Below are 11,609 nucleotides of genomic sequence, written 5' to 3'. Positions count from 1 at the left end.
TTAGGTGCCCGTACTGATGATTTTCTCTACACAACATCCTGCCCTTACATCTATGGAAGAATACGAGTGTGTCTTAATTCTCACTGATTTACTTGTCTGTATTTTTAAAAAATCAGGCCATAAGCTCCTCAGAAGAGTGCATTTTGTACTCTCCGATTCCCCAGATGGACCTAGTATAGATGGCACAAAGAAGGGTCTCAGTAAATGTTGGCTAACAGAGTAGTAATTGAACAATTCTCTGCATATATTTATTACTTACCACAAAACGAAAATGCACCCAACATGACATTGTACAAATGTCCTGGTTTTAACCATGCACAAAATTATGTATGCCTGAGGGCGGGAACTAAAAAGGAAGAAGGGAAATGCCCATAATCAGTTGGGAAGGAAGAACTGTGGGTATCTTTTTATTTTTCTCTTTAATGTTCTAATATCATAACGCTGCCACTGTTAAAATAAATGAAAATGTGTAGACATCTGGTTCCAAAGCGTCAACAGCCTTGTCACTTGCAGCACGGACCGCTGATTGGCTTAACCTGGGAGTTTCTTAGAAATGCAGACTCTCAGACCTCACCCCAGATTTACAGCATTAGAACCTGCATTTTAGCGAGACCCCCCCCCCAACGCCGTGATTTTGTGTGCGCATTGAAGTTTGCGAAGAACACAACCCTCAATACAGTCCTTCACCCTTTCCTTTATTAAATTTACAGCCATTTGTTTAACAGACCTTTTTGCAAAGATTCCGAGGACAACACGATAAACCGAGCTTATTCACATCTCTGCCAGGGCTTTCTGCGTCTCCTGAGCTCGGTTCTATCAGCCCCTTCTAGCAATCTAGAGTGGGTAGTGGGCTGGGCACAGGGGAGTCGCCGCGCGGGTCGCGCCGCGCAGCACGGCAGGGCCGCCGGCCGCAGCCTCCAGGCCCGCGGCGCCGCATCTCCCCGCGCCGGGCACGGTGGCGCGCGCCTGTAATCCCAGCTTCCCGGGAGGCTGAGGTCGGCGGATCGTGGGTGACCGGGGGTTCGGGACTACCGCGCTGTGTAGAGCGGGCGTCCGCACCGGGCCTGGCACCAACATGGGGCTCCCGGGGGAGCCCGGGGGTACCAGGTTGTCTAAGGAGGGGGGGACCCGGCCCAGGCCGGACACGGAGCAGGTCAAACTCCCCGTGCTGGGCGGCGGTGGGACCGCGCCTGCGAGCAGTGCCTGCAGTTCTGCCCGGACATCCGACGAGACCCGGTCTCTTTTGTTTAATCTTCCCTGGATTCTCTTTTTTAAGAATCGTTTTTCCCCAGCATTATTTTTGCACACAGCAGACCACCTAACTTCACGGAGTACACGGGGCGGCGTACATACTACTGTTAAAAGATAAACTGAGGCATATTAAAATTTTTAAGATTTTACTTGAGCAAAAATCGATTCCAATCGAGCAGCATCCAATCTAGCAGGTAGGAAGGAGCTCCGAGGAGCTGTACAAAATGAAAGACTTTAGTAGGCAGAAGGGAGCAGGAACAAGGAAGTTTACTAGGCAAAAAAGCTGGTTGGCTATTGCTAGGTTACTTTCCTTTAGGGGATGGCAGGAGTCTATCAGGCGGATAACCTAACTAGTAGTGCTGATCAGGTGATTCCTGATTGAATGGTTTTAGATTACATTTCTAGGGGGCAGAGGTCGTAGTTAGATCTAGGTTTGGTGACAATGAGGCTTAGCATAAATAACTCCATTTGGGGCCTGTCTTTTTTTTTTTTTTTTTAACACTACTGTATACTTTATCTTTAGGTTTTGCACACAGGGGAAGGGTGGTGTAGTCAGTCCACACTGGAAGAAGCTCTTCTTAGTGACTTATTATCCTGGGGATTTCTCCACCCTGCAATCAGCCTTTCCCAAAACAGTAAGGCTGCACTGCATTTTGTAAATACTGCTGCATTATATTGCATTGCATGACAATTGTATAATCCAAGACAGATTTGCCACAGGTCTGAACTTCCAAGATTTTTCAGGAACTTCTCACTCAAAAACCTGTACACAATTGTTCTTCCTGGATTGGACAAAAGACCTAAAGAGACATTTCACCAAAGCAGATATATGGATGGCAAATAAGCACATGAAAAGGTTTTCAACATCATTAGCCACTGAGGAAATGCAAATTACAACCACAATGAGATGTCACTGCATACCTATCAGAATGGCTAAACTAAAACTAGTAACAATGCCAAGTGTTGATGAGGCTATATACATTGCTGGTGGGAATGTAAAATGGTGCAGCCACTCTGGGAAACACTTTGGCAGTTTCTTTAAAAACTAAACATGCAAGTACCATGCCACCCAGAAGTTGCACTCCTGGACATTTATCCCAGAGAAATGAAGACTGATGTTTACACAAAAACCTATCCTCAAATATTTATAGCAGATTTATTCATAATAGTAAAAAGCTGGAAACAACCCAAATGTCCTTTAATGGGGAATGTTCAAACTGTGGTATATTCATACCACAGAATAGTATTCAGTAATAAAAAGGAATGAACTATTGAAGCACTCAACAACCTGGATGAATTTCCAAAGAATTACAGTGAGTGCAAAAAGCCAATCCCAATAGGTTACATATTATATGTTTCCATTTATATAACATTGTTGAAATTACAAAATTATAGAAATGGACAACAGGTTAGTGGTGGCCAGATGTTGGGGGGGGGCAGGAGGAAAGTGGATGTGGCTATAAAAGGGCAACATGAGGATCCTAGTCGTGATGGAAATGTTCTGTATCTTGACTTTATCAATATCAATACCCTGCTCCTGATATTGCATTATAGTTTTGCAAGATGTCACCATTGGGGGCAACTCAGTAAAGGGTACATGAGATCTTTCTATATTATTTCTTATAATTGCAGGTGGATCTACAATTATGTATAAGTTTAAAATTGAATTAAAAAAAGACAGAGGTCAGGACACTGAGACGCAGCCATTTCTAAAGAGTCCTTAGACTCTTAGGGGAGAGGGAAGATGGAAACAGAACAGCTGGAGAGTACAGAGAAGAAAAGGTCCAAGGAAGATTGATTCATGAAGGATGAGTTGTCAATAGTTTGTGTCCTGCACAGAATTAAATTTAGGGCCAAAAAAAGAGACAAAGCATTAGAAACTTGGGAAGTTGATAGTAATGGTTTCCTGGGTTTGGAAGGCAGACCTCAGCTGACAAGCAACTGGTGAGGCAAGGAAGTGGAGGCAAATACTGTTCCTGTAACAAGTTTGGTGGTGGTTGGAAGGAAAGATTCTGGGGAAGAAGCACGAGGGCCAGACAGGAGGGCATGTGTTCTCTTTTTTGTTGTCTGAAGATGGACATGCAGGCATTCTGTAGTTTGAAGAGAGGCAGGTAAGAGGGAGAGAGATCAAAGACACGAGGGCAGAATGGAATTGGGAGAAGGGTCAAAAGCTCAGATGGCATATCTATTAGCCTCGGAAATGAGGGGAAATTTGCCTCTGAGTAGAAAGGAAGAGGTTGGGATATGTGAAGAACTACCAAATTAGGAGGTAGGGGAAAAAGGAGCTACAAGAATATCATGACTCTCTTCTCTCCTTCAAGGCTCAGCCTCAGTTTACCAGGCACCCCGCACGCCGCCCCGCCACCGCCCTTCCAGCCAGGAGCCACCTCTTCAATTCAACTCAGATGACTTCATTTTCCAGGAACCTTTCCTTCAGTTCTCCTGCCTTGCCTCTCTCTTTCTCTTCAGAGTTGCATAGGAGTCCACCTAATAAATATTTATTGAAGGAACATGACGTCGAGAATAAAATGCAGTTGGTATTCCTCATATTAAACTTCTCCTTTCCATATCTATCTGGATGACCTGTCTCCTTTGCATTACAAGCTGGCAGAGAATAAGATTAGGGGGAAAGGGAGATCATGAAGTAGAAATGAACAGGAGAAAGAGGAGTACTTTGGGGTCTCTTGACTTTGGCTTACGGTTGTTGGAATAATTCCATGGGAATGAAGAAGGGATAGGTTTGAAGAAAGAGGAACATAGCATAAGTGGAACAGAGCCCGAACCAAGAAAGAAGATACACACTAAATATTACAAAGAAAGGAAAGTGGTTTTCCTTCTGCACGTTTGGATCTACCTCTTTTATTTTGTGAGATGTAGAAGCCCATCCCTAGGCTACTCTGACTGGAAGAATCGTTTTATTGCACAACCCTCTGTGTCTTCCTATATGAATTTGAGAAAAAAGTTGCCTCGTGTTTCGGTATATTCTTGTTTGCATTCTGTTCTCTCAGTATTTTAATGTAGCTCCGAAAAGAGGCATGCCGAAACCCGGGATCGAACCAGGGACCTTTAGATCTTCAGTCTAACGCTCTCCCAACTGAGCTATTTCGGCTCCGCCCACAACGCTTTCAAATAATGTCTTATGACTTATCCTCTGTCTTTTTATTCACTAAATATAAAAAATTTGATAAACAGAATCATAAACACTTTGAGGAAAGCAAAGATAAATTTAAAAACGGTTTTCATCTTCGAATGACTCACCAATTTATGAGGAGAACGATAAGAAGACAGTTACAAATTAATGTCATAAGAACTGCCGTAACGACTTAGTTAAATCTACAATTTATTCCTGAGTAAATCCACATGTCTGGAGCAGGGAAGGAGACTCTATGCAGCTGCGTGGCCCCGGTTACTCCTTCTTGGGCGTTGCCACATCTTCCCCTTGTCCAGATTTTATTGGTTGGTGCGGAACAGGAGGTTCATGTATAAAATGAATGTGATCTTGCATTGCCTCATTGAATAGTCAGAAAAGGAGTGCCGCATTCGTACGTATGGAGCATTAGCTCTGTAGGTTTATTTTGAGAGGCGTTTACCATATTCCCTGGTGGTCTAGTGGTTAGGATTCGGCGCTCTCACCGCCGCGGCCCGGGTTCGATTCCCGGTCAGGGAAAAACTCTTTTTCCACCTACACGGCTATCGCGAAACCAAGGGGGAAAGTTGTAAATAAGACTAGAAGTTGAAGTGTATACTAAAAGTTGAAGTGTATACAAGTTAACTTTTAATTTTCATATGAGGCATTTTCTGCCTAGAAACTCTGCAACGTTTTTGATATTCCAGCCGCAAAATGACAAATGATGTAAATTTCAGTTATTTACGAAGTTTTGTTGATGAGCATGCTACCTGACATTGACCAAAAAGCTCGCCACTATCCTGAATGCTTCAAAATTTTAATTTATTCAGTTGGATGGTTCAGTGAGCAGGAAATTTTGGAGGTAACTGATTAGCTTTAGGAGTTGGTTGAGATTAGCATAACACTTTGTAAAGAGAGTTACGAATGAAGGTGAAAGGGAAGAAATCGCGAAGTTATTTCCTGGAGGTTTGCCTTGGCTGGTTGTCGGCGAGTTTCTGAATTCCCGAGAGCGGCTGGAATTGTGAAACGCACTCTCTCCGGCGGGTTTTCTAGTTTCACTGATCCAGCTGGGAGAAGGGGGATCGGCCTAGAAATACTGACACGGTAACTTAACCTTGGATCAAGGCGGTCTCCGGACTGCCTCATCTCCACAGCGCCTCCACCTGTTTTCCGCTATGAATTTACAATTTGTCTGGGGTTTCCTAAGAGAGGAAATAGGGGAAGGCCATATTATTAAAGGAAAACTGCTGTCAAAAAACTAAGAAACAGGCAAACGATGTATTCAGCATCTCTGAATGGGCACCTGAGAAATTTACTGACAGCTACTTGAGAGAAAGCAGATTCTGTTATCCTTCTGACTTTTGACAAGGTTTGATGCCTTTGTGCTAATTGGCTCCTGTCTGACAGTATTGGGGCACGAATCTTTGTTACTTAGTTTGTCTAAATAGCAGCCACAGAAGTATTGCTTACTATTTCCTTCTCATTTCTTATAAAAGTTCAATGCACATATGAACTCTCCACAAGCTTCCAAACAAAGATCATGGTGACCCTGATCTTACTCTACCAACAGATGGGGACACGATGTTTTTATGATCATGTTAAATGAAGCAGTAATACTCTTTTTCTAACTAATTGCACATTCCCTGCTCTCCCCCAACCCCCATATATAAATTCACAAATTCCAAAACCTCTTTGAGATGGGACACTCCTTTGTCATCTTGCCAATACTCTCCTTGAGTTAATACACTTTGACGCCTATGTAAGATCAATTTGTCTAAGAAATTTTGTTTTGCCGTAAATATAAAAGTAGTATAGTTTGTCAAATTTCTGTATATACTGAAGCTGTTCTGTTTCTTTCTGCTTTGTGTTTCACAGGAAATCAACCCCATAGGGCTGATGGCAATCACTCCTGAACAACATCCTCTTTTAGTGATGTCATATTTTGTCTCCTCTGTATGCAGCAAGAATCCTTTGCTTCATTTTTTTTTTATATGTCTGTTTTTAGGGAGGAGTCTGGGTAGAACCCCTGAATGTGTTTAATGGTTTTCTAAATTTTAAAACTTTCCTACATAAACCTAATTGGATTAGAGACAAAGGACTCTTCTTTGAAAGTGATGTGACTTCTTTTTTTATTCTTCTGTTATGAGCTATTACTTATTCTCCATGGGGGGGAAAAATCTCTAATCTGTATTTTAGCACAGTAGGTTCTGTGCTCATGAGACTGCTACCTAATTACTTGTCAACTCAGAGAGAAAATGGCAAAAACGTAACAAAACCAAAATCCACATAAGTACAAGAGGAAGGAGGGAGAAGTTGAATGACTATAAGAAAAAGGACAACAGTTGGGGGTCAGTAAATCAATCTTAAGGGCCAAGGTAGGTTTGCACTACACTAGTCCCTATGGAAGATGAAAAATGAGCAAGACACGCTCCTATCTCTTAACATCCCTAAACCCCAGTTTTCCCATCTGTAAAAAGGGAATAAAAAATCTACTGCATAGATTTGCTATGGGGAGTAATGCACAAAAAGTGCTCAGCCATACTATTATCCTAATCCATATGATTTTATTGTTATTATTTTTTTTATTACATTTGTGGTGCTTAGGATGAGTGGAGGAGACAGATATTGTGAACAAGTTTTCCATTGGGCAGAAAGAGTAATCTGCTAAGAAAAAAAAGTGTGGAAAATCACGGTGGTGTGTGTGTGTGTGTGTGTGAGAGAGAGAGAGAGAGAGAGAGAGATAGACAGACACAGAGAGAGAGAGAAAGAGAGGGAGAGAGATTCGGAGGCAGGGTGGAGAACTGACTATTTGAAGTGGGCTTTGAAGAATGAGCAAGATTTCTGAGAGGGAATGAGGAGGAGACCGGCATTCCAGGACAAGGGATCAGGGGAAGCAAAGCGCGGAATTGTGAAAGCTCCTGGATCATTCAGGACTTTGAAATCCGAACTCTTTGAATTCTGAACTAAAATTTGGAAAATCTCTGCTACTGATGGGATGGCATAAGTTTTCAATGTCAAGCTTTCTGGCCATACCCAGTGAAGCTAGAATTACACTTCTGTATATGTTCCGATGGCAATTGCTGACAAATCCACCTCCTAAAGGTGCATAGTTGCTTCCCAGAAATTTTCTCAAGTCGGTCGGTCCTGAGGAACTAATTTTAAATGCTTTACAATCAATTTAGTCTCTAAAGAGAAGATCATCAGAGTTCCCTGTTCGACTTCCAGGAACCTGTGAGGGTGGTTCCGAATCTCACTCCTACCCAACTGTCGGCCTGAAGCTGTGGGTTCCCCAAGACTGAACTAGAACCAGCGAGAGAGGCAGTCCTCCCCGCTTCCTAGAGAGTACACACTGAGGTGGCAGTTGGATAGAGGGTACTAGAAAGCGCCTCTCCAGGGACCAGGAAGAGGGATATATTTGTATACCATTTAAATTCTTCGTTCTGTGTGGCGTAGGCCTTTAGTCCTTGCAGGGACTGCCTCCTGAGGAGCACGGTTGGGCTCATTATTTCTCGGAATGTTAGAATCATAGATCCGGAAACGGTCAGGTAGCGGCAGCTGACGGGGGCCTCCCCACCATCACCCGGACTGGACCGTGGGGGCTTTGGGAGAAGCTCTCCTCTGCTTTTCATTCTCCTTCTCCTCTTTCTCCTTTCTTCCACTTTTCACCCCTGGCTCCTTCAGGAATCTGTGTCTTCCCTCCGGGAGCGGGCCTGTGGGGTGGGGAAGGGGTTGCAGGTGCAATCCCGACCCCGGCCCCCCTCCACCCAAACTTTTCCTTGTTACGCTTCTCGCCAGGCTTGTCTCACTCCAGCCCCCAGCCCCACCGCATTCCTCCGCGTATTCGTAAATTCCTCCAAGCAGGCCTTTCCAGATCTACACTAAGTCAGCTCCTTCAACCAAGTGTGAACCCAGCCCTCCTTCATTCGCAGCACTGAGTTGTAATAACTAGATGAATGTTTGCCTTCCCTGGTAGCTCTGAGGGTGAGGACAGCAATGGTCAAGTGTTTCTGCTGAATACCCAGTGCACAGCTTAGTGCCCAGGTACCCAGTAGGCACTTGGTCAATACTTGTTGAACGAATGAGTGGACTCCTGATGCCCACTCCTTGATATAGTCACTTTATCTCAATTTATTTCTTCATTTTTCTGTTTCCCCCCTCTTAGTTTACCATGTAGGAATGTGAGCACTAGAAAGAGAAAATTGGTCTCTGAATTGATGCCTTCGATGGATCAAGATGACGCTGATGAAGCATTGAACCAGTCAGCGCCTAGCAGGAGGGTACCATTCTGTGTCTCTGAGGGTTAAAGTTGTCACAAAGTGGTCAGTTTCCATCAAAGTCTGTCCATCTTGCCCTCAGAGATCCAGAACTGGTGGGGGTACATGGTGCTCATAGTGGGGAGGAGACTACTGCTGTTGTGAGGGACTGAGAGAGAGGACCAGGGAGAGGGCTCAGAATGACACAGCAGGTGCGAAAAGAGGCTCCTAGCTTGGGATATATGGAGAAACTGGGGAAAGTGAGGCTTTAGCAAGCGTAAGGGTAACTATGTTGCTTCTACTCTCTTGAGAATCCTTTTTCTTAGTGATTTTCCTAAGGTAATCTCCTTAGGAAATAACACTGGTAATTGCTAAAGTATTGCAGCTACAGATAATGAGATACTACTAAATCAGTTTTTTACTTTTTATTTTCTTAGAAAGAGAAGGCCGTTGAAGACAAAGCAGAGAGAGATTTGTAGATGCCTACTTTGAAGATTAGAGAGATGTGGCCACAAACCAAGGAATGCCAGCAGCCACCTGAAGCTGAAAGAGTCAAGGAACCGGATTTTCCCCTAGAGTCTCCAGAGGAAGGTTGGCTCTGAGGACACCTTGATTTGGGAGGTGATACAGATTGGACTTCTGGCCTCCAGAATTGTGAGAGAATACATTTCTGTTGTTTCAAGTCACACAGTTTGCGCTAATTTGTTACAGTAGGCACAGGAAATGAACGCTCATGCACTATGCAATAAACTCCATATGAGCAACTCTAGTATAGGAATTTGTAAGAAAGCCCAGTTTTCACTGGAATAGTGGATAAATACACTGTCAGCATTGACTTTCTTGGAGATGAATGCCAAAACAAACAGAAACTCCAGCGTTAGCTAACTTTCTCTATCTAGATATTATTTTTGACATAATCTGCACAATGTGTTCTTGTTTTATGACACCCTTGTCTGAGCCAAAACTTTTAGGTCAGGGAGACCCACGCCCCACCGTCTGCCCTAAGAAGAGGAATGCAGACAGCAACTTTATCAATGTATTGCATTATATTGTGACAGCAACTATGTATATACATTTTGCCATTTCAAATGAGTTGGTTTAATTCCAGGTGGAACAATTCAGGATAGAACAAAGACTTAAGAACACACTTTGGCAGGATTCTGGGCTGGGTTTATGCAGGTCTCATAGCTAAGGCAGAAATGGCTGAGAAGAACTAAAGACAAGATGAGCCACTGTATGATTTCTTTTTTTTTTTTTTTTTACAAAAGTTTATTCTTAAATGTACAGTAGGTTCCAAGACAACGCTTCATTCTAGCTATAGGTGGCAACAGATGTTATGGCAGGGAATCCAGATGTTTAAACAGGAATGGAATTAAGGATCATCATAGCCTCAGACACAAGGAACAGCTTACTTTCTGCCAGACTTCTTAATTTCACCCGTGGCCAGGGGGCCTTTCCCCGCGGCCTCCGCTTTTAGCTCCTCGAGTTTCTTCTGCTCCTCGTCTTGTTTCTGCTTGAATGCCTTATCTTCCTCGTCCACCTCCTTAGCTTGCTTCTTGGGCTACTTCAGGGGCTTCTTCTTGCCACCTTCGCGGCCCGACCGCAACTATATTTTTAAATGATTCGAATCTTGGCGTTTCAAAATGAACCGCCCAACGCCTTTGGTCCTGGGGGCACTTCCGCAGAGACCGTGGTCCCCCTGAGGACTGCGCTCTCTGCTCCTTTCGTCGGGTTGCCTTTCTTTCCTAGAATCCCCTCGGGAGGAGGCCAAACCACTCCCGGACTCACTCAGCTGTGTCGCGGCTCGGGCTGGACATCCCCATCCACGGCGGACCTGAAACCCACGCGGGCCCCGCGGCCCAAAGGGGCGGGAGTCTCGGATGCCCTGGTTTCCTCCCGCCCTACTCCCAGCTGTGGGGAAGCAGGGTGTCAGGGGTCAGGATGGGTGGTGGCTGAACACCAGGCAGAAGTTCTAGGGTAGTATTAGTGGGAAGAACGCCAGAAAAGAGTCCCGGGTGGGAAACGTGTGCGGGAGTCGGAAGGGGAGGACTTTCACTCTAAGGGAAAATGTGGAAAGAAAACCAAGCCGGAAGTGGTAGCGTGGCCGAGCGGTCTAAGGCGCTGGATTAAGGCTCCAGTCTCTTCGGGGGCGTGGGTTCGAATCCCACCGCTGCCAAGTACCTTTTTCTTTCTTAAAACTTCCTGGTATTAGACGTCCTTTATTCACGCCCAATGTGGACAGTTCTAACATACTACAAAGTCGGTCCCTATCTTCCCCTCTTTTGACTTCTGTTTACCCAGGGGCCATAGATAACTGCCCTAGAACAATGCTCAACCGAAAATAACCGCTCAAATAATCTGTCTATTTGAGCGGCCAGTATATTCTAGGCACAATTCTAGGCCCTGCGGATGCAGCAATCAAGTAACACGACCAAAAAGTGCTTTTATGCATACAGTCTTTATTACAAACAAATGAATAGATGTCAGATTCTTGGGAAAGCCCTTGTATTTCAATACATATCCTGCCAGTGCCTCCGAAGGAATAATTTATGTTCAAAATACTGTTCTCCCTCCAGCCTCTCTGCAGCGCACTTTGTGTTTGGAACCCTAGTTATTCAGACCTGAGAAGAGGCTCTGGAAAGCGCCAGCGCCTCGTCCCGCAACTGCCGGACACATCGCACCAGCGCTAGGTGCCTTCGCCCCTCTGGGCGCTTTCGAGTTCAGCTGCATCCAACACCTCTGTGACTTGGGGTGGGCGCTGTCTTTGCTCTGAGCAGATCCTCGTGTCTTTCTCATCCTCCAGGACTTAGCTTGGAAATTGTTTCCGCCCGATCTCCCTCTCTCCCTCCTGCCAGCTCCAAGTTCCTTGCCTTCATGGAACTTAAAGCGTAGTGGGGTTCATGTAATAGATAAGTTATTGCCCAAATATGGTTGAGTCTCTACCAAAAAAAAAAAAAAAAAAAAAAAGTCCTCTACGT

The 11,609-nt window shown here is 44.6% G+C and overlaps 1 long non-coding RNA gene and 1 pseudogene across 2 annotated transcripts; one reads left to right on the top strand and one right to left on the bottom strand.

Moving 5' to 3' along the window:
• Positions 1-7,777: 7,777 nt before the first annotated feature.
• Positions 7,778-9,317, top strand: LOC309607937. Its single transcript, XR_014232582.1, has 2 exons — positions 7,778-7,923; positions 9,069-9,317. It is a non-coding gene; the product is annotated as an uncharacterized lncRNA (long non-coding RNA).
• Positions 9,318-9,871: 554 nt separating this feature from the next.
• LOC309608040 (translation machinery-associated protein 7 pseudogene) lies at positions 9,872-11,427 on the bottom strand (annotated as a pseudogene). Its single transcript has 2 exons — positions 11,326-11,427; positions 9,872-10,237 (listed from the first exon to the last, which is right to left on the bottom strand). The product of its transcript is annotated as a translation machinery-associated protein 7 pseudogene (transcript).
• Between the last annotated feature and the right edge of the window lie 182 nt (positions 11,428-11,609).

The sequence above is a fragment of the Balaenoptera borealis genome (assembly GCF_965194805.1).
Source record: "Balaenoptera borealis genome assembly, chromosome: 12".
Classification (NCBI taxonomy): domain Eukaryota; kingdom Metazoa; phylum Chordata; class Mammalia; order Artiodactyla; family Balaenopteridae; genus Balaenoptera; species Balaenoptera borealis.
The sequence above is the reverse complement of the archived record's forward strand: the minus strand, read 5'-3'. Positions and strand labels throughout refer to the sequence as shown.